This window comes from Anopheles funestus, chromosome 2RL, assembly GCF_943734845.2.
Source record: "Anopheles funestus chromosome 2RL, idAnoFuneDA-416_04, whole genome shotgun sequence".
Lineage (NCBI taxonomy): Eukaryota > Metazoa > Arthropoda > Insecta > Diptera > Culicidae > Anopheles > Anopheles funestus.
The window spans coordinates 77,912,752-77,934,869 of NC_064598.1; positions in this window are offsets into that span (position 1 = coordinate 77,912,752).

Below are 22,118 nucleotides of genomic sequence, written 5' to 3' on the forward strand. Positions count from 1 at the left end.
CCAAAAAACACTCACCCAACAGGAAGAGCCTGAGTTTGGTAAACAATTTCTGGCCAACATAATCTGTGCTAAAATATTGAAATCTTCATTCATTTCGGCCCTTCCGTTCATGTACGGCACGCACTCGAATCGCTGAAGAGTCGCAAAATATAGTAGCTTGTTACAAAATAAAGCAAATAAAAACTCCCAGCTAGAAGTACTGGGGGAGAAAAAACATGAACACAAAAACTTGATGGCAATTTCGCACCTAAAACATCTTTAAAGATGTTCTCGTACCGCTCGGAACGGTTGCTGGACTGAAGTAGCAAAATGAGAAAACAAGAGAGAAAAAAACACACCATCTAGAGGCACGTGTCATCATCATCATGGGCTGTTTTTGGGATTTTTCTTCTTTCCCCGTCTCGGTCCTTGCAGAATGACATAATCGATGGGTCCGCGCATGATGATGGGCTAATGTTGTTTTTTATTTTATTTTGCCTTTGAAGAAAATTTGAAAAAAAAACGCACCACATAAAGCCACCGTACCGGGGTAGAGTGTTTGGACCCATCGGCAACTAGGAAGCAGGTGCTGTTGAAGTGCTTTAAGAATGGAGAAAGAAACCACCGCGCACACACTTCCTGCTTCATCAATAACGGTTTGGTGCTGGGATCAAAAACCCACCAGAAAACCGAAACAAAGCACATCTCGTGCGGGAATGTCACGTCAAGTCGGGAAGGTATAGAAGCTCTTACGGGTAGGACCATACCGAAAGCGCTTGTGTCATTGTCGTTTAGAAGTTTTAATATTTATGAAACAGTCACACCAGGTGTGATAAAGTATATGCGCGTACGAGTTTTTTTTCTTCTTCTCTTTCTCTATTTCGGACTTTTGTTTTTGGTGTAGGTTATGTGGCTGTGCTTCATTTTGAGCGCTACAAAGGTATGAATTTATGTTGCGAAGCTTCCATTTGACGTTGTTTTTTCTTGTCGTCGTTTTGTTTTGTGGAAAGTTTACGTGAAAGACTTACGGCCAGTGTTGGGTGTTCGCTTTACTACTTTTACTTTACAAAACATTCACTACAAGAAAACCGTTGGGCAGTATAGGCAACTTCTGTTCGCTACGAAGTGATGCATAAAATTCACCTCCAAAAAATATGAACCAACCTAAAGTCCGCGGTCTGTCGATGAAGTTTGTTGATGATGTTTTGTATGGTGCTTAAAAGTGGAAATGCTTTTACCGGGCTAGATGAGCTTTTCCAGCTTACACACGTACCAAACACACCAGTGAAAGGTATGAAATATGATGAAGTAAGTTAATATTTTCACCATTTTCACTTCACTGTCGCGTTGTATATGTTATGGTTCGTATCGCGTGTTATCGCGATGCGGCTTAGCACGGAAAAGCGTGGCGAGAATAAAGCAACCGGTTACTGTTGCACACTGGCATACCCACACACACACACAAACACACTCATCGTTTTTGTGCCACTCGAAGTTCAGCAGCATGCAAATGTTCCATTTTTCACTTTAAACAGCCCTTTGCGTTTGCTCGGTAGGGCTTCACTCGGCACTCGGCAATTGAAATGCATCGAATGCACCATTAGCAGCGCGTTCACCTGCGTTGCAATGGCATTAAAATGATTACCAGTGATTATCCTCCGTTCATACCAGTGCTTCCGGTACGCGTTTTGTGCTCGTGCACCGAGTACCGATTCGCAAATGAAACTACCGGGCAATTGAAGCAATTACAAGCCTGTGAAGTGTCGCCCCACGAGCACGCGTTTGCACGGAGGAAGTTTTCGTCCTTCCCTGGCTTGTAACCTGCCACCCATTGCAATCTTATTCAGTAAGCAGGAATTACGCTAAACGGCTCTGTATTAAGTGTCCCGGCAACGGTTCAGCACGAAAAAAAACCTTCCCCGTTAAAGAGAAGGGGAACACAATTCACAATGGCATCAGCAATGCTTCGTCTTGCTGGTACGTAAAGGACTTTAGTCTACTTACTGTGCCGAGAAAGTTGGTGAAAGAAAATTTCTTTCCACATGCTCTTGAGCTGCATGCACTCCAACAGTTAAGAGCGAAGAGAAAGTAGGAAAAAACTTCATTTGGAAAAGCGAAGGAAAAGCGTGGCAAGAAAATGCGGTTATGTGCAGAGAAATTTTAATTGCACACATCGCTGCTCCTTTCACCGTTGCCCGGGAACGCTGGATGGCTTAACTCTTGGGTGAACTTTTTGTTTTCTTTTTTGGCATGTGAGTGTCCTTTTTGCATCAAACCATTTTGTGAACAGGTTGCAAGAATTTGGAAAGAAAATTTCGACGAACAGCGGATTGAGTTAACCTGCAAGTAGTGTTAAAGCTTGTCTTCCTGAGAATAAATTGCCGATGTGGTCTGTACGCTTCTAATTAAGACGGTTTAGAAAGACGAAGGTGAGATGCAAGAATGGAATTTATTTCCTTCCGAACTATACTTCATGCTATTTGCAGTGATTTTAAGCTGCATGAGAGCAACTAAGTCTTTTGTTAGTCCAAAACGTTCAGGGTTGAAGATGGTCAATTGCGGAAAATTGTATTTTGATGTTTAACTGATCACTCTTAGGTAAACGTACATATTTTTCGGACCTTGTGAATAAATGCAAAAATATTTAAATACTTTTTTTATTTTCCAGAATTATACAAACAATTATTAAAAAAATGTATGAACCGCTTTTAATATTCAAAAAAATAGATTTTTTCTCTTCTTGAACACGGAAAGGACGAAGGCCGTTTAAAAGCTTACATGAAGAATAACTACAATTTCTTTAATAAAAACAATGCTGAAATGTAGTTTCAACATAGAAAATATTCGGAAAAACAAAAAAAAAATCATTTACCTTAAAACTATGATAACTTTTTTTTGTTAATAATGCCTTAAGGTTGTCTAAGAATTCAGCCTTAATGATTTTATTTAACTTTTTAAATTTTCGTTATGGCAGATATTATTTTAGACAAACTAATTTTTATACTTTCTACTTTTCAATCAAGTAAATTGCATAATACTTAATATACTTGAGTATTTCGTCGACAATAGCAATGCCACACGCTATCAAAATTATTGTGCTGCATCAAAGCATATGTAAAACATATCAAAACAACAACAGACTGGACCAAAGCGCTAAGCTGCAACGTTTACTCCATCCGATGCTTTGATCATCCGCAATGCAATCGACGATGATTAATGGTCTGGAGATGACTAAATCGAGATGATTTATGGACGATTTCCAAACCAACGCAACGTGTGTCAACCGGAGGCTGATCCTGACCTGCTGCAGATACGTTAACTTTCTACACAACAAAACGATGGCCGACCCTTTCGCCCAAGGTGTGCCACTGTCACCGCAGCTTTTCACCACATCAATTGACTCCTATCGATTGCACCTACTTCACAGTAATACAGCCAACCGTTCGAGGAAGAGCTGGAAATAACTGCTTTCTTTAGACATTGCGTCCGAGAATGTGGTCTCGGGTGGGGTGAAGATATGATTGGAAGGAAAATTGATTTGGACAGTGGATGAGAAATGGCAAGTGTAGCATTTAATAAACGTGTTCACACCTTACACCGGTAGAAACATTTCTGTTGCGCACGTTGCATCGATAAAACATTTTCTGAAGGATTGAAGGTAAAGCCTTCCGGAGAGAGATAAGCCACAGAGATGTGTATCAACGCCGTAGGAATAGTTTACCCCGGCTGGTGGATGAAGAACGTTATTAGCTCAAGCTAAGCCACGCATACGGAGCATAAAATACATCTTGAAGGGAAAAGCATTACTGAAGCTTAAAAGCTTTCCCTTTATAAGTCATGGTATACTCGAGCGAAATGTACCGGGATAAATCATAGGTGACACGTTGCTCAAGCACGTAAGCTTTACAAAAGCAAATAAAATTAAACTATGCTACACATACACCCCGAAGGAAGCATGAATTTGTGCCACCGAACTGCCTTGTGACATGCTCGCACCTCATGCGGTACAGCACTTCGATGGTAGGGCACTTATTACCTGCCCAAAACCACGCACTCGCACGCAACGCACGGGACGCCGTAACAGGAAACCATTATATGCTGTCTGCGTCTGTTCATCAACTGTCACGATGTGCTGCCGGGGACGTTCCGGGAAAGCTGTTGGGAAACCGCAGAAAAGAACTGTTGTAAATTGGCCATCATGTATTCTACCGTTGCTTCCGTCAGACTCGCACGTTGGGCGTCTTGCCGAATATTGAGCTTCCCGTCGTTCAGCTGACAACGGTGCATCCTGCCTCGCATCGAAGCAAAACCGGATACTTAACGCTTAAAACACGCCCTCACATGTCATTAATCTAGCGATAAGATGGATTGTGACATTTTAAATGGTAGCAATGCGTGTCTGTGCATGGTCGGCACCGTCTGAAAGAAGTGTACTCTTTTGCTGAAAAGCGTAAGAGTGTGAAGGTCGATACACGTAATGCCCGGGCACGCTTTCCCTGCTGCGTTTGGTACCATCATTACCGTGTAGTACCGAAGGCTCGTTACGTACAATTTCGTTGATGGATCCGTGGAAAATGGAAGAATTTGTGGATGGGTGGGACGATGGCAGATGAAACGATGGCGGTGCAAATGGTGCACGGTGGTAATGATGTCGGTGCTGTTTTGTTGGGAGGTTTGAAGTTGCGGTTAGAATGTTTATTATTCTACGTACAAAACCGCAGAGGAAAGTCACAACCAGGTGTGGTGAGTGTAGGCAACGACAAAAGGCAGTTAACTAGAGAAAGAGAAATAGAGAGAGAGAGAGAGAGAGAGAGAGAGAGAGAGAGAGCGACAAAAGAAAGGTAGAGAAAGTGTGGAGATATTCCCACTCGAGCTGTTTATCAATTTTAACCGCAGCAGCTTATCACTTCGGTGAAAAATTCACCCGTTAATCATATTTGTGTATCATTCATCTTGCGATTTAAAGTAAATTAAATCTCGCTAATATATTTTGAAATTTCAACTCTATAGTCAGCCTAAAAGTGTGATTGAATTAGTGCATTGTTAGAAAGGTTCCAAATAAGTCAACTTATTCATAAAAGTAATTTTGCTTTGTTGAGTATTCTAAAGTATATGCTACTCTTTTGTAGAAAAATGCAATATTTTTTTGGTTCTTGGGAAAGATAATTTAAGTGAATCATCGCACAATGAGTAAAAGCTCAAGTGTAAGAAATTAAGCTAGTAAAAGTAGGACAAGTAGTCTTCTTGACAGCACTGTACTGTGCCTCTTTGAAGAGCTTAATATGATGTAATTACATTTTCTAAGAATACATGTAAAAATGGGTTAAAATCAGAAGCACCCTGTGCTCCAGATCAACTGTCGAAAGAGTCAAGCTCAAGCGTCGATTGTACGTAAATAAATAGCCACTCCTGTCTTTACAGGCAATATAAAAAATCAGGTACTTTGTAGAAATGCAATTCTCCACTCTGCTGCCATCATCGAAATTGCGCTTAAAAGCATCTCTATTTTCAAGTACTCTTACCATACGTCACATAATCACATATTTTCCAAACAAAACTCTCATTTTAAGCTAAAACAATATGTAACAAAAGTTTTGTGATTTCATTAAAACTAATAAATTTCTTTCGTCTTCTTATCCAGTGTGCGTGTCTTCAGCATTCTACATAGAGTTTCAGCAACCGTCAGACCTACTGAAGCTTTTTGGCGATTTCCAGTTATCAAGACAATGTTTTACAAATTTCATAGAACATCTAAACATTCAACACTTTGTATTAATTTCAGAGAAGAATCCAGTTTGTCCTGGTCGAATCTTTCTTATTGCAAAAGTAGTAGTAATTTCATAAAAGTAAAGAAATATAAACCGATTTTTGAAACTAGACGACCTTTATCAATTACCATGAAAATTCAAGTTGTGAATTGCTCAGGCATTGGTGTTTTCCCGGGTACATTGTTAAACATCCACGGCTTCAATTACATCCTCTATATAAAAATAGAAAAGAAGTACTCTTGTATCACATTTCTTTCCTTACGCCTCGCTTTCTTTCGTAATCTTTTACTTTTAGCATAATTTTAAGCTCATTAAGCAACGTTAAAACACACTGCTTCTCCCTTTTCCGCAACCTTTGCCCCTCATGTAAATGGATGTAAACTTTGTGCACACTTTTACGATTAACTTTATATCGCTTTTCTTTCCCCGTTCTGACCAACGTAAACTTATCCAAAATGGGTTCGGGTGGGATGTGCAAAGATAAACCAAATTTAGCTCTGTTTGAAAGTGCAAAATTTTACAACAAACCTCTCGTGAAATAAGAAAACTCATGCAAACCCAGCTGCTTTGGGTCACACTGTCTACCAAAATGCTGCAGCACCACCAAGCGGAAGCGTTTCTTTGAGAAACAATAACAAATCAATTGTAGCACAAAACGTTTCACCGGTGTAGTCTTTACCCTAGTGGAAAACTATATTTTCTACATTTGTGTGCATTTTTTGCTTTTCTGCTTCTTTTGGAAACGCATTCCCTTTTCATTCCTTCATTTGGCGTCCGAAAAGCTTAGGGAAATGTTTTCACAGCGAGAAAGTTTTCTCATGATTTTTACAGCTTTTCGCCTTTACTTTCGCACTGTTGTGGATTTTTTTCTTCATAGCTTTCGTTTTATTCCACAACCCAAAAAAGCGATAGTTTTTATTTCAAATTGTTTCGAATTCATAGTTTCTAAGGGTTCCTGCTAAGATGTACCTTGTCGGTAGTTTGACCAGCTGTGCAAACTGCATCTGATTTGAATGGAGCTTTTCATTTGCTGCTGCACGAAGTTCGTTAAAGTAGAATAGCTCATGTATTGCTGGTTGAATGATGAAAGTTTATGTTTCATTAACTTTAATTTATTGTACTTCTAGTTTAAAAAAATAATTGTATTAATCGTTTGTTTAAAATGTGTTACTTCTTACAGCAATTCATCAATATTTATTTTAATAACCGAACAAGCTGTTCTTCAAGCTTTTTGGAAAATGTTTTCAGAAATGCTGCACACAAACGTAAATTAATGAATAATTTAATTTTCAACTTTTACTCAACTTGTAAATAAACATTCATTAAGAAAATTGCACAATCTTTCGCACATCGCGAACATCTCACTGCAATGGTAAAGTTTTCTTACCGCCTTTTCTTTTAAATAAAATCAGAACAAATCAAACATAAAGCAATGGCAAAAGTTGTCACTTTCAAAGTGATCGAATGGTAAAGCAACAAAACCCATGCTGCACGCTTTTCACTTTGCTCCGATTTCCTTTCAACACAAGCAAACAACCCCGACGTAAGTTTCGTAGTGCGAAAATATTTGTCAGAATGACTGCACGCGACTAATTGGGAAAGGAAGACGTTTTGCGTTGAGCAGACAATCGGATGCGAATGAAAATTGCTACGGTTTTCGGTGGGTGGTTTGTGATGTGATGGTGAAAATTGCTTAAATTTGCTACCACCAGCACAAGAATATTCGCGTGATGAAGCGTGATAAATTAATTAGTGAACGTTCATTAGGGAGAGTGGATGTGTGGCGAATATGGGGCGGGAATGAAGGTGTGAAGATGCTTGAAGGATGTACAGAAATTGCATTTAAATCCATCAAAAATTCATTATCGCGACACACCTTTAGTGTCAAGCAAGATAAACTGTTTGGTTTGTCTTCGTTTCTAGGAAGTGTGAAATGAGTTTTCATTTCCAGATAATTTGTCATATTGCGTCAGGATTCAATTTTTCCAATGTCTTACTTATGTGTAAAGAATATTTGCGAGAATATTAAATTATATTCACTAGAAGATAAAAAAAATCTCCACATATTTGCCTTTCGAAAGCTATTTCTCAACACCAATTCCAACATTGTTTGATGTCTTACAACTTCAGGCCCCACTCTGCCTCATTAACCTACAGTAAATGATGAGTTTCAAACAACTCCAATATTACATCCACCAACTACGGGAAGAAAACAAAAGTACTTCAGAAGCCCCGCTGGGAAATTTCGCTAACTAATATGCTAAGCAACATACGTACCGTCCCACCGCGATAAACTTCCATTTTCACGCCCCGTGAGTGCCTAGCGGGCGTGGGTGGATGTCGGAAAATAATTAGCGTAAATAATTGATCGATGCTAAGCCAGTTCGAATGTGTGTCTGTGTGGGCAACCTTTCAATATCTGCAACCTGCCTACCTCCCTGGTACACTTTCCCAATACTCCGGCTCTCTTCCAGTGGATCGGGACAAATGGGCACAAATGGTGGGTGGGTGAAACGGCACGGAATGAATTTATGATGATTTCATAATTAATCGCTGACCGGGACCGCACAAGTTTGATCTGTCGATTAATTATTGATATTTATGATACATTTCCCACTACCAGGAAAAACGGCACTGGCTACGGCACGGATTTAGTTGCAAATGATAAACCATCCGGTCCGGTCACACGTAGGCAGAGGTTAAAGGGTCGATCCACTGTTCCGTTTTGAGTATTTTCCCCGCGACATTATGATACATATGTGTGCGCGTGTGTATGCGTCTTCTTAAGAAAAAGGATTCGGGAAAACTTTCCTACAGTACATTTTACACATTTTGAAAGCATTAGCAATAGTTGATACTTTGCGGGTACGGGAGAAAACCTATCCCCAAAAATGAAGTTTGTTAAACAACGGGCTTGGGTAGTGGAAATGTTTTCACCGATAGCTGCTCACGTGTCTCTGCTAGGCGAGTAGCTTTTTGACACATTTTCACACAAACGACCCAAGCGCTACATCGCGCTCCCGATGGCACTCCATCAGCACGTGAATTGGCTATGAAACTGCGCTTTACAATGTGTGGCAATCCGGTGATCCCCGCTCACGTCGAAGGTGAATGGGATGTGTTCGAATTTACTGTTGCTTTTAAGGCAGTACCAGTGTCGCGGACACCCATAACTTTCAATTTTGAAACACATTTTCCATCACCCGGCCATCCATTTGTGTTTTACCATTTTCGGTGGGGAAAGAAATCAAAGATCAATGGCTGTTTTACTGCAGAACCGGTATAGATGTGTGTGTGTGTGTCGGTGATGTCACGCGGTCAAGCGTGAATGCACTCAACAGTGAGTGTGAGTGAAAGCGAGAAAAAAAGAAAAACTCATCCCTCCAGTAGCAAACTTATTTATCTACTACTTTTGGTTTCGCCTCGTCTTCCAGAAATCCTTCCCCTAGATAGATCCTTCAGTCTATGCCAGTGCGTCCGCAGGAGTCTAGTTTAGGTAACACCATTTTCCCATGATATTGCTCCCGAAGGATAGATTTGGCCACGAGGCCAACCTTTAATGCTGGCACATAATGCTATCTCCCCGCACAATTCGCCAGCTGACGGGTACACCATGCAGCTCCAAATTTTCGTGAAAGCTTTCCCGGTTGGTGTGTCTTATGTCTTACTTTTCCACCAAGAAGCATGCACTATACGCTTGCCCAAACCATCTCGAACGAACGCTTTGGCTTGGTACCGGGTGGGTGAAGGAAGCTCAGCACCATGAACGGGGTGATGCTCACATTCAGCTTCAGCTGCGCAGGTGTTACGGGCACGTGCTTCAGCAACGGCAGCAAAAGCATTAGTTGCATCTTAAGCATCTTATCCGGTGGAAATAGTTTCATCGGGGCAGAGAACGCGTTCGCACCCATACTCTTGGCGGACTGTGGATGACTATGCGAAGCTAATAAGCGGCACCTTCGTACGGGCAGTGCCTTTTTCGGGGTGTACCACTTGCGCTACCAGAAATGATGCTGCAATAGGTATCAACTGTCTTGAGTGACTTCCACGCGCCAGAGGGAGAAGATGGCCGTAAAGATAGAAAGTAAAAGTACATCAAAATCTACTCAACGAGGCAGACACGTTTCTGGGATGTCCCGTGAAAGTGTGCTCCGCCCAAGTATCTGGAAGGCACTGGTTTCAGGTGTTGCTTTATGACACTCCACTATTGGGGGATGTATTTGACAATTGCGTTCCGCTTACGCTTGCAGAAGTGTGCTTTCGTGGAGTTGAAGGTAGGGCAGTTAAATCGGCTGTTGAGAACGAAAATGTCATTAAGCTTTGTTTGGAAATGGATTCTTGGAGTTTTAAGTTGTTGTCTAATATGAAATGAAGATTTGTTTCACATTATATTGAAACTCTCGTTTTTCCTTTTAACATTTTACACCTAGACCTCTTATCTTCTTGCCAATATTTTAAGACGACATTGTGACTTATCCCATTCAGCGCTAGCTATCACTTCGGTTCACTATTAATAAAGTTTGCCTACTGGTTACTGGCTACCAGCAAAAGCGAAACTCGATCTCTTCCAAGTAGCGTTCGGTCTCGGATCCTGCACAAATACAAGCGCAACCAGGCAACAGGCCAAGCCCGGATCTCTTTTGGTTTCGAATCATAAAACTTAATGCACGGGACAAAACTATCACACGGGTTTGATCCCTTTTTCCCGGGAGCACCCTGTCCATCGTCTAGGAAGCATCAGTGGAGACCGTTACGGACCAAAGAATGGTACAAATGGGTGACAAAGTGACTTTTGAAAGTAGACAAATTGAGGTTTCACCGAGATGGTGGAGGTTTTTCGCTACTAACCAGGAACCAAGGAAAATGTCCACCACGAGCGAAAAAGGCGATGGCCATCTGAGGAGTTCCGTTCCGTTGTCTTGCAAGACACACACACAGCTTCTTTAGTTTTCTTGTCTTGAAGCGACAGTTTCAGGGGATTGTTGCTGACAGCCGGGTGAGTGGAACCGTTTGCTTCAACTTACCGGTTAAATTTAAGGAGCTCGATCCTTTCACGCCCCCGTTCCACTGGTAACGAGCTGCAACGTACGGCCCGGTTAGAAGTTTTAATTCATTTTACACAAACGGAAGCTAATGAAAAGGACCATTAAAGACAAACAAGACTAAATGGGAAGCGCATAACGGTTGCCGGGAGGTCAGAGATGCGTGTGGAGAGGGAAGGGCGTTTTTTCTAAGCCCGCTTCATGTTCCAAAGGTTGGCTCCGACCATCCGGACGAAAAGGATAAAAGTTGTCTGGTAGCAGCAAACTGAAAGAATTATCTTTAGAAAACTGTCAAGATGAAGCACGCAGATGTTCGTTTTGTTCGCACGGTACGTGCTTGGGTACGTGTTCTTCCCTACCACGATGCCATTTTGCTATGATGTCCATCATGCGTGGTTACTCCTGGTGTGGTTGTATGTACTGGCTTATTAGATGTCTGGATGATGTAATCACCAAAGAGACAGACGTGGGGAGGGAGAGAGCAACTGGAAACGAAACGTTCGAGAAGGATTAAACTCGAATGTCCAGGTTGGTCCTGTTACTGTCAAGGTAAGGAAAACTCAATCGCAAAGGGGGATTTACTGGTGAAAGTTAATTAAAAAAGCTTTACCTAGGTATTTTACGAGAGGAATAAATTGTATGAAAGAAAGATTACATATGATACGTGTCTCCATCATCATGATCTAGTGAACGTATGGAAGAAGTTGTGATATTTATTTAAGATTTTTGATAGATATTTTTGAAAAAGAATTGGATATTATGTGTCCAGAAAAATTAAAAGTATGGCTGTAATTCATACTACATAATTACATTTGTTTTTCGTTTTAAAAAATTAAATTTATTATTACTCTTTCCTTTCCGGCGAACGGTTCCCTCTACCACACATTCCTTGTTAATGGTGAAATATTATTTACATTCGTTGCGCCCCCAGAGGTCTTGCTTTTAGCATAATAGAATCTGTTTAATTTGTTATTCAAACTAGCCCGTGTTAGGTAATGAATAAACGTAAAATCAATCATGCTTTCCACCGGTACTCTTATTTTAACCATCATTTCCAACGCATAACTCAATTCGCGCCTTCACGCTAGCAGACGGAATCTATTTCGAGTGCGGCTTACAACGCGTCTGATGCCAGAGTCAGTTTGTAATCGTACGCCATTTTTGGACGAAAGCACCAGGACGAGGTGCGCTGGAAATATGCATAAGCTTCATTACCATAGAAATCGTTTCACTACGGTACGCTGTCGTTTGGTGGGTAAAAACCAACTAGAACGAGAGGGAGAATTTTGGGGTGAAAAACGTTTAGCTTACGATCCAGCCTGGTGAAGAAAAAAAGAATCATTCTAATCCAACGATCGCTTCAAAACAGGGTGAAGACAAATTTTAAGTGCTATTTATTCAAATAACTAAAGCGTAAAACTTGTGGGGTGCCACTTGAAAGGACTGAAAGTCTGGAAACTGGCATGAGGGAAATTTTCTACTGTTTCCAGTAAAAAAATAAACAACACACACTTTGTACAAAAGCTCGACTGTGGTGGATGCCTAGCTAGCTTTTTTTTCGCTAAGGCAAAGAGTTCTGTTTCATTTCTTTGATACTGCTTTCTGGCCGTTTTTACACGAGACCACGGGTAATGCGGATAATGAAAGTAAATGGTACTTTATGTTGGGGCACATTTTTCACAAACCTCCCACCCCCCCGGGTGCGTACGGTCGTTTGATCGTGGAGAAAATTTTACCTTTTTTGAAAAATAATATCGATTATTGAATTAATTATACGCATTAAACGATTTTTCCTCCGGGGAAAGTATCTTTCACGGCAAAAACGGGGCCGTCACAAACAGGCATTCGGAGGCTGCATTCTTTGAGATTGGCCGTACACAGCCGTTCTGCATTTTACGCGCCTGGAAGCGTACCGCACGTAAATAATGCAGGACTAACGAGAATGAAACAGAACGGAAAACAGTCGCGGAACGGCATATTTGTAGGGGTACGGGGGCGCGGGTTGATGCCTGCTGTGTTTTCCCGCCACACCACAATCGGAGGCCAGCACTAGACCATGTACGCATAGATAAAAGCATACAAATATGCTCACATCGTGCAACTCATACATATTCATAGCAATAACTCATTGCATGCAGGGAACAAGCCGAACCGCTGGTCGCTCGGTGGCTATGACGGTCGATCGTTTCGAGCCGCCCCAGGGGCTGAGAGCGAGAATCACGAAGTAGGCTACCTTCCTCGAAAGAATAAATGGAGAAGGTTGATGCTTTTTTTTTCTTTGTTCCCATTCCCTTTTTTTGCCACCCAAGATGAGTGTTTAGTACGAAATTCCATCACAAACACACGGGCCGCTACACGAACCGGAACTTTGAACCGGTTGTTTAGTGCAACTTCCGCTTGTAGGTCGGCTTTGTTTTTCCCACTCCGAGGGTGAGATTATTTTCACCAAACGAACCGTAAACCGTGCCGTTGCTGGCGAGACAAATGGAAAGTACATGGTCGAGCGAGTAGGTTGTGATGAGCTTGCAAACACACGCTCACGCACGTGCCCACAAGTGTACTAATATTTCACGTACTTTCTATTTCGGTATGCTTCACAGGCGGATTTGTTGCTTTCTACAGTATGCATACATTATTTGTTTGTGCGGTGAGTTGCCATTGGATGTAAGATATTACTTTTTCAGTGGATGGGCAACATTGCTGAAAGATCAGTTTGGGTGTGTAAAAGGGGGGAAACATATGTAGCAGAAGCTTCTACAATTTGTTACTGATTTTATTTTTGCCCTTATTTTTGCATGAACAAAAGTTTGCCATTTCAATCAAAATTAAATGCAAATTATTGGTAAGGTGCTAATAAAAATTTAAGGTATAATGAATTACAGAACAGTGATGCAAATATTAAAAAAAAATTAAATGCACCATTACTGAACATGGCATTGTGACAAGAAGACAACGTTTATAAAGTAAAGAAGTAAATTGAAAGAAATGTTCTAAACCGAATAAGACTATAAAAAGAAAAACAGTAAAAGATACATTTACAATAACCAGAATTTTAGAAGTATTCGTTATAGTTGATTTAAAGAATAGTACGAATAAACTAGTATCAGCTCGCATAACATCTCATTTCGTTTTCTCTTCATGGTTTAACGATCTCTAAGGTCATGCCGGCCATTTCTGGCTTACTAGACTTATTTTTACCACGTAGCCGGATAATCAGGCCTTGTTACGGTGAAGGTTCGTTTGTTTTTTATAGCCGTTCCTGTCATGTGGAACCGACGTCGTTTATCACATACACCGCTGGGCTCTTAACATCTCTATATAAACAATTATATTAAATATTAAAAATATTTGCAAAACATGAAAATTAAATGTTCTTAAACTTTTGAAAAAATATGTGTATTGTTGTAGGTCACGGTAACGCGAGTATCATATTGCCATAAAACTAGTAAATAATTCAAAACATTTGATTTTAATGAAAATTCAGTAAATAATTAAGTAAAGTTTAAAAAAAATATGATAAACTGTAAACAAAAACTTTTGCTTCATAAGTTAAAAAAATAAAACAAAATAGAAAGAATAGAGAAAGAAAATAATTTAAGATACTTATTTTAGTTTAAGCACGTTTCATTTCATGTTGTAAATATTTCACCGAGTCAATGTCAGCTGACTAGTAAAAATCATCTTTAAACCTGTGATATAAGAAAAAATCCACATGAAAACATGTTGCTATAAAGAATATTAAGTTAAACGATTTAAAAAAATCATTATTAGGCATAAATTATGGCATTTAAGTGGAAGCCCATTATCGATTGCACTCCCGGGCAACAGAGCATGAAATGGTCACTTTACAACCAATTGACGGAAATCAATTAACCTCGCCAAACTCACCATCAAACAAGCACCCGGCCAGAATACATGAATAATCCTTTCAACGAAACCAGGGTTGGTTGAAGTGGGTGGTAGAAACAAAAAAAAAGTGATTTTAAATGACCATTCACGTCTTCCACGGTACCGTACCATCATCATCCTCCTGGGTGTGATTTCCCCGAAACAAATCCCACCGGCAAGGGTATGAATTTTTCAACCAATTTTTCAAATAACCACACCCAAGCGTGCCCACGTTGGGGGCCGCGTTATGGACCGGACCGGTATCAGAAAAAAGGCTTGTACGCGCCACCTCGGTTTTCCACAAATGGGTAGATTATTCAGACGTGCCCAGAATTTCATCGTACACCAGCGATTCGATGGCACATTTCGATGGTCCGTTTCATAAAAATTTAGCTTCCCATGTGTCGGCCTGGATGGACGGCCATTTCCGGCTGGGAAAATGTGGATCCTTCGCGAACGAGTGCTTGTGGGTGTGTGTGTGGGTGATGGTGTTTTTTTTTGGCTAAGAGTTTGGTGTTTGACATTTTGAATATTCAATTAAGCTACTAAAGGAGCAAACTGTTCCAATGGGTATGGCGTGCGTGCTGATTATTGTAAGGTGAATAAACCTGACGCACATGAAGTTGGAATTGAATGGAACCATTTATGGATGAAATGTAATGTGGGCGTTATTGTTGCTGTCAGTTGGAGTTATTGATAAATTAGAAAAATGTCAAATTTATCACACAATGAACACATGGTCTTTATGATTTTCATGATTACTGTGGCTTCGTAAGACACTGTTTATTTGACGCAAGAAAACATTAAAAATTTGTCAAACAAAAAAGGCAAAGGTTATCATTTTTAATCACTCTTACACAAAGCCATCATTCGACATGTGCCGCAATTTAGCAAACTGAAATTTGCAGCTTTGTAATTTAAATTTTTCATCTCGCTACTGTCGTAGTTGACATGTGAAAACTTCAGTTCAAATATGGGTTTTCCAGGAAAAGAAGCGACGTATGTATCTTCCATCACTAGCAACAAACCTTCCGCACGGTATCAATCGTTAGATGAGTTTTTGCCTTTAATTTGCTCCAATTTTTTTTTATGTTTTCTGTTACCATTTCCATCCCAAGCGCATGGAAAGCAAAACTGTTTCCTACCAAACACACAGTACGTACGGATTGCAATGCTGAAAATTGTATCGCCAAAACCACGATGCGCTATTCGATATTCCATTCGGTTGGTTAGCTCGACAACCCGTCTCATGACGATGATGATGGAAACGACGACACTGACGACGATGGCAAAAGGCGAATCCTCGGTATCACCGGTAACCCCGGAAGGATATCGAAACCGAACGAAGCTGAAAGATGCCACGCTCCCGTTTGATGGTTGATTAGCGAAATCGATCCAACCGAACACCGGCAACTGCCGGGATGAATGTGAACGCAACCGGGGAAGGAACAAATAGTGGCAGGGAGGCGCAGAAAAAAAAGAACTCTCCTCCCAAACCATGCGAGAATGGAAACGAATTGGCGTGGCGAATTGATTCGCAAGATGAAGGTTTCACCCCGTACGTATATAAAAGGGTATCCTGGGTGGAACAAACCGGAAACGTGATATGGTAATTTGGTTACGTAAACGGAACGAACGACAGCTTCTGCAATCATCGAAGCGCACCGATCGGTTTCGGGGGGCTATGCGGTTACCGGGAAAGAATTTAAACGGGGATCAATCCCGGGACCCATTGATTGGAGCTCGGAAGAAGAAGAAAATCACGAACTGAATGGTGTGTGGTTTGGGTTATGTGTTCGAAGTCAAGTTGAGGCACGATGGAACATCTCCCCTCCTCGCTGGATACCAAATGGGGTTGTTACATTGGCACTGATCGAAGGTCGTTTAATGGGTTGATCCGGATGCAAAGTGGGATTATAGATTGGTCAGAATGGATACCGGGATCGAATTATGATCCCTTTTAAGTTTAATACATTTCTGTAGCAATTACTGTGCCATGTTTATCTGTGATATTTTTTTATACTTCGTTTTTTTAGTTAAACGCAGTGTAAAATCATTTTTGTAAATTTTTTACAGTTTTTCAACAAGCAAAAATCAAAAACTTTGAGCGTAAAAAAATGTTTGGTTTAAATAAATTACCAAATAAAAAAAATAATAACTATAAACAATTTTATTAACTTAAAAGCCCTTTATGGTGTTTGAATTGATCATCCTTTTTTCCGTCTGCTGAAAATATTGATCAAAAACATTAATTTTATTTTTCGTAATTGAACTATCTTCATGAAAAATGGTTTTCACTGTAAAGCCAAGTTCATTAATTCGGAATCTGTTCAAACCTGTTCCACTTAAAATAAATCATCACAGTACGCGGTATCTGATATCAATATCGATATCAAGAACAACAAATAAAGGTTGAATTGCAGTGCCCTTTCAATAGCGTATACCAGGAATATTTGCATACAGATTACTTTTTAAGGGTTGTATGATTTTAGGAATTTTATTGTACTTAAATTAGTCGAATAAAATATCATTTCATTGAAGCTAAAATTTAAACTAAACTTAGGGCAACAAAAGTTTTTCGATTAAGCGGATTTCGGAATTGTTCCTTTCGGATTAGTTCAGCGTTTGAACACTGTTGCATTACTTCTGGGAACAAAAGCCTGTTGTGAATCACATTAATTTATCAATAAAAACAAAGAAAAAACGCATGCGGAACTGATTTCCCTTTAGAGTTTTTTTCCTACATTATATTCTTAATGAAACTCAAACAACTTATGGCACCATTAAAACCATATTTCACTTTCGACAAGATATAAATCACCAGCAAGCCTTTCTTATCCTTATGTCGGCTGGCGACCGAGGTTGTTAACCTGTTGGGAAGTTAATTTAGAATTCCATGCAAAGACTACGAAGCTCACTTATGGCTGATATATGGCTTCAGTCGCTCACACGCTCAACATTATCATTAGTCACCTGTATCCGGTGATTTGTCCGTGCGCCAACAGCAACTACCTCAGGCTGCAACAAAATGACCAGCGCATTTTCTACTCCAACAGAAAAAAAAACTAAACTAGCGTTTTCCACACAAACGGGTATGGCACGACGCTGCACGAACGGCAAAGCGGACAATTTAATTGAGAAATATTTACTCCAAACGATGAGCATTACTTTCGGCGGACACGCGCTCACTTACCAGCAGAAGAAGCAATAAACGAACAATTTATGAGTGGTAATAAAAGCTCATCTTTCTGGTCCTCCGAACCAAATCGCCACCAACCACCACCAAACCACCCGGTATGGTGCTGTGCCCTCCCATATCTAGCCCTCAATCAGAAAGCTATTTCTTCCCAACAGCGCGGCAAAACTTGTGAAGCACTTTCTTTCGTCACGCCAACTCATCGCCACGGGGAAGGGGAAGCGAATGGATGAGTTTTCAAAATGCGCACACACTTCAAAGTGCTTTCCGTTACGCGGATGGGTGGGAAAAATGGGCCGCACAAAAAAAAAAGTTTTTGCAAAAGCTCACGCAAAACATACTCCACATCGGGTCGGGCACGGAAAAGCGATTGACGTAAAATGGAAAACTTGTTACATGCGCTGCGGTACTGGTAAAGGCGGATCGGTTTCTATACGTTGATGGTAAGGTCCACCGTCTAGTTGGCGAAACGCGAAAATGCCATCTGAGAGTTGTTTACGCCGCCCCGAAACCGGATGTGAGTCATGGAGCAAAATGCAATCATATCCTTACCGAACCGAGTGCTACCATCCGGGCGCTACAGAACCCGGAAACGAACCATCTGTCCATAACTTTGTGCGCTGTCCAACAGGAATGGGGGCAATGTGACCAACTGGGAGGCTGAAGCGTGATAATCGTTGTTACACTCGTTGGGAAGCGTTCGTTTCTTAGCGAACGGTTTTTGTTGTTGTAAGTCATGCTTTCGTTTTTCTACCATGAGTTTAATAACCTGCTGTGCCACACGCTTCCCGCTCGGAGCAAAAAAAAAAACACACACAGACCGAGCTCGTTAACGTTTGCATCCATTTCCGGTAACATAGCGGCAATGGTTCCCTTTCGACCGTTCACTATAGGCCTTGAATCACCAATCCAATACGCTTCGATACGGGAATCTGCGATTGTCTTCAGCTTGTCTGTCAATAAGCTTCCGGAATGTTTATTCTTCCCAGAAGACGTCCATAACTTCGTGACATCTTGCCTATTGATGGCTTTGTTTGGGAATTCCCTTCGCAGCATCGTTTGACATTCGAACGGGCACACAGACAGCGGGAGTTCCTTCCGATTACACAGCGCAACGTAAGCTACACTGCCATCGGCAGAGATTTTCCGCACCACGGTGCTTCGTTTCCGGCCGTGTCACGATTCGTCGATGAATAAGTAAATGGTCAGTTCGTGAAATGTGTGTTACATTTACCGTGCGGCTGTCGGTCTATCGGTCTACAAAAGCGTCACAATGTCCGGTGCGTGCTTTAGTACGCTTCGGATCGGGAATGTTAAATGATGAAATTTCACCACAGGAGATCAACAGTATTGAAGTATCATCATTGATCCAATGTAATGTTACTTTTGTAACTTAAGACGAATGAACTATCCCGGAGAATCTCTCGACGCAACTGGCAGTCACTTTCGTACGGACTATCTAGCCAATAGCAAAGATGATTCTATGTTGGACGTTATGAAATAAAGAAATTTGAAATGTTAAACTTGATCGTCGTCAAAACTTGAAGGTCGTTTTATCGAAAACCATGTTATCAGTAATTGTAAAAAACGGTAATCCAAGAACATTTGTTTGCAAACATTTTAGCGAATAAAATTCTTATGTTTTACCTGTAAATGTAGAAATTTAGAAATTAAGATCCAGTTTAGGTTGAAGGAGATATTGTAGAACAGAATCCTTTTTTCCGCTAAGACGGCCCGGGGTTTTTTCAAGAACATATCATCTATCGTTACTGAAAATTCCTCCTGATCCTGGCTCTTTACCTGCAAGCTTGCTGTGCAAGCCCAAGAAGCTCAATCCATCCTCTTCAGCAGCAGTCCGTGAGGTATGTTATTGTTTACTAACAATCACAAAGTGAATTTCTAGAACAATGACCGATAAGGTGAATGTTAATCTAATTTCAGACCCTACGTCATTTTACAGAGGGTGAGTCCACGGTCCTGAAGTTTCTCAATCAAAATCCCATGATGGGTTTTAGTACTTAGTCCAGTTTGAGTCACATGAACGTTATCAACGCGTTTAAAATGTTTTTTCAATATTTTGCAGAAACCTTTCTTTATTGCATTTTTTGCATTTTTTTTACAACGCAATGTTTGAATGATAATCTCAAATGCAATTTCCATCCAAATATGTAGCTGTTTTGAGTACATATTCTTTATCAAAGTGAAATTTTAACGAGAGAACTTCACTCACGTGGTCGATTAATCTCTCTTCATATTATAAACCTTTAACAAATTTCAACTATTGTACATAATATAATCAGCATGTTTTCGGCAACAAAACATTTTAATCGTTCGACTATACTTCAACCACCATTAGGGTGAACTTGACCGAAATTATCCAACCTCCAGCGGTCGCGCAACAAATGGTTTCCTGTTCCGTTTCTAATTGTACACCCTAGAGGGTGTGGTAAACCACCGGTAAGCACATAATAATGCGCATTCGCACTACAAAACACGGTGACCGTCCAATCATGGCATCCATCCATGGAGAAATAATCTGCCGAGTTAGTGTAGAGCCCAGCGCATGTGAAAAATATTATCATCAGCTCAGCGTAAAGGAAAGGACCGACACCGAAACATGGCGAGATGGTCCAAACACCTTTTCAATTGCAATTACCCTACACTGTGTTCAGTTTTGAATGATGAAATGCGGCTGTTTTGAGGTGATACCTTCTTCTAGGTCACATTTCCATACATTCGCCCGGCAAGTGTAGGATACTCCGGGTAATACGGTCGAGCTGGCTACGTCTTGGGTTGTAATCTTCGACACAAGTGTTTCTGTCCTTGTTGGAAAAGCTTTCTCCCCATCAATCTCCCCCCCCCCCCACACCCACACAGGGTGGGTGGTTATCGGATGTGGATGGTTCTGTTTGCTTCTAAAAGCTCAACGACACCAAAGAACCAGCCAGCCAGCCAGCCAGCCAGCCGGCTACGGGCGTCTGGAACCCTTTCAATCCTCTGTTATGAAAGGGACACATACGAAGTGAATCGACGCGATGACACGATGAATGGGCGACAACGGCGACGAAGGGTGGATTAAAAACATTGCTCTGGTATTCAAATTGTGGTGTCAGTTGGCCAGAGTGCCGGCAGACAACGCCCGACCGAGTGCTCCGTACGCTTCTCGGATTGGATGCATTCATACGGCGATGATAATCCGGTACTGTCACTTTGCCAATGTTTATCTTTATCATCGTCAGCAAATCCATACACAAATGATGGCATGAGTTGTGACTGTATACTGAGTGAGGCTTAATTTTTAGACTTATCCAAATAAATAGATTACAGAAAAGAAATCTAAATAAAAATTACATATATTTATTTGGAAAAGATTGTACAAGATCAATAATTTATTATAAAACTAATTTCCATAAATCAGTAAATTTCAATCAGTTATTCTCTATCAATCCCAACCATCGTTCCCATACTAACACTTTCCTTTGAGACAGACCAAGCAACAATAACCCATCAACTTCATACGGTTTGGTCTCTGTGCAAAACACTTAAAACCTTGCGACTCGTACCACATGTTGGCAAACGTGTATTTTGCACTAATCCGAACCCCTCCCACACACACGTCCTTCGACAGTCGGAACCCACTCGGTCAGCCCATTCCGGACGGGCTCATTGTGTTGTCGTCACTCTCGGTGGTTCCACTCGGCGCAACATCGTCGTTACAGTTGCACACGTACTCCATGAACCAAATGAGTGCTCGGAGGATAATACCATCATTTCACCGTTCGTTCGGTGCTACTGAAATCGTCATCGTTCGTTCGCACTCCCACCAAATGGACACGGGCAGGGGCCGGGGGCCGTTTGTGGGACAGGTCGGGGGCAGGTCGTTATGCCATGATGCAGAAACGTATGCTTTATGGTTTCGCCCCTCTGGCTAACTGCTCCGGCATTCCTTGGCCATCCGGCCAAACGGAGCGAAGCGGAGGTCGTTTCGAATGTAATGGGTGACATCTCTTAAGGAAGCGGCATCTTACAGTTACCACCCCGGGTGAAGAGGTACGGTGGTTCACGGAAGGTTCCTCACTAATGGTTTACCCGGGTGGCTGGTGAATGAACCGAAGTAATGATGAAAAAGATCCTTATTCAACCATCATATCGCCCGTGGTAAGATCTGGGTGGCAATCTCATGCCCCGGCTCGACACTCAACCTTGCAAAACACGCCACCCATCAAAAGGAGGACTTCTTGTGGC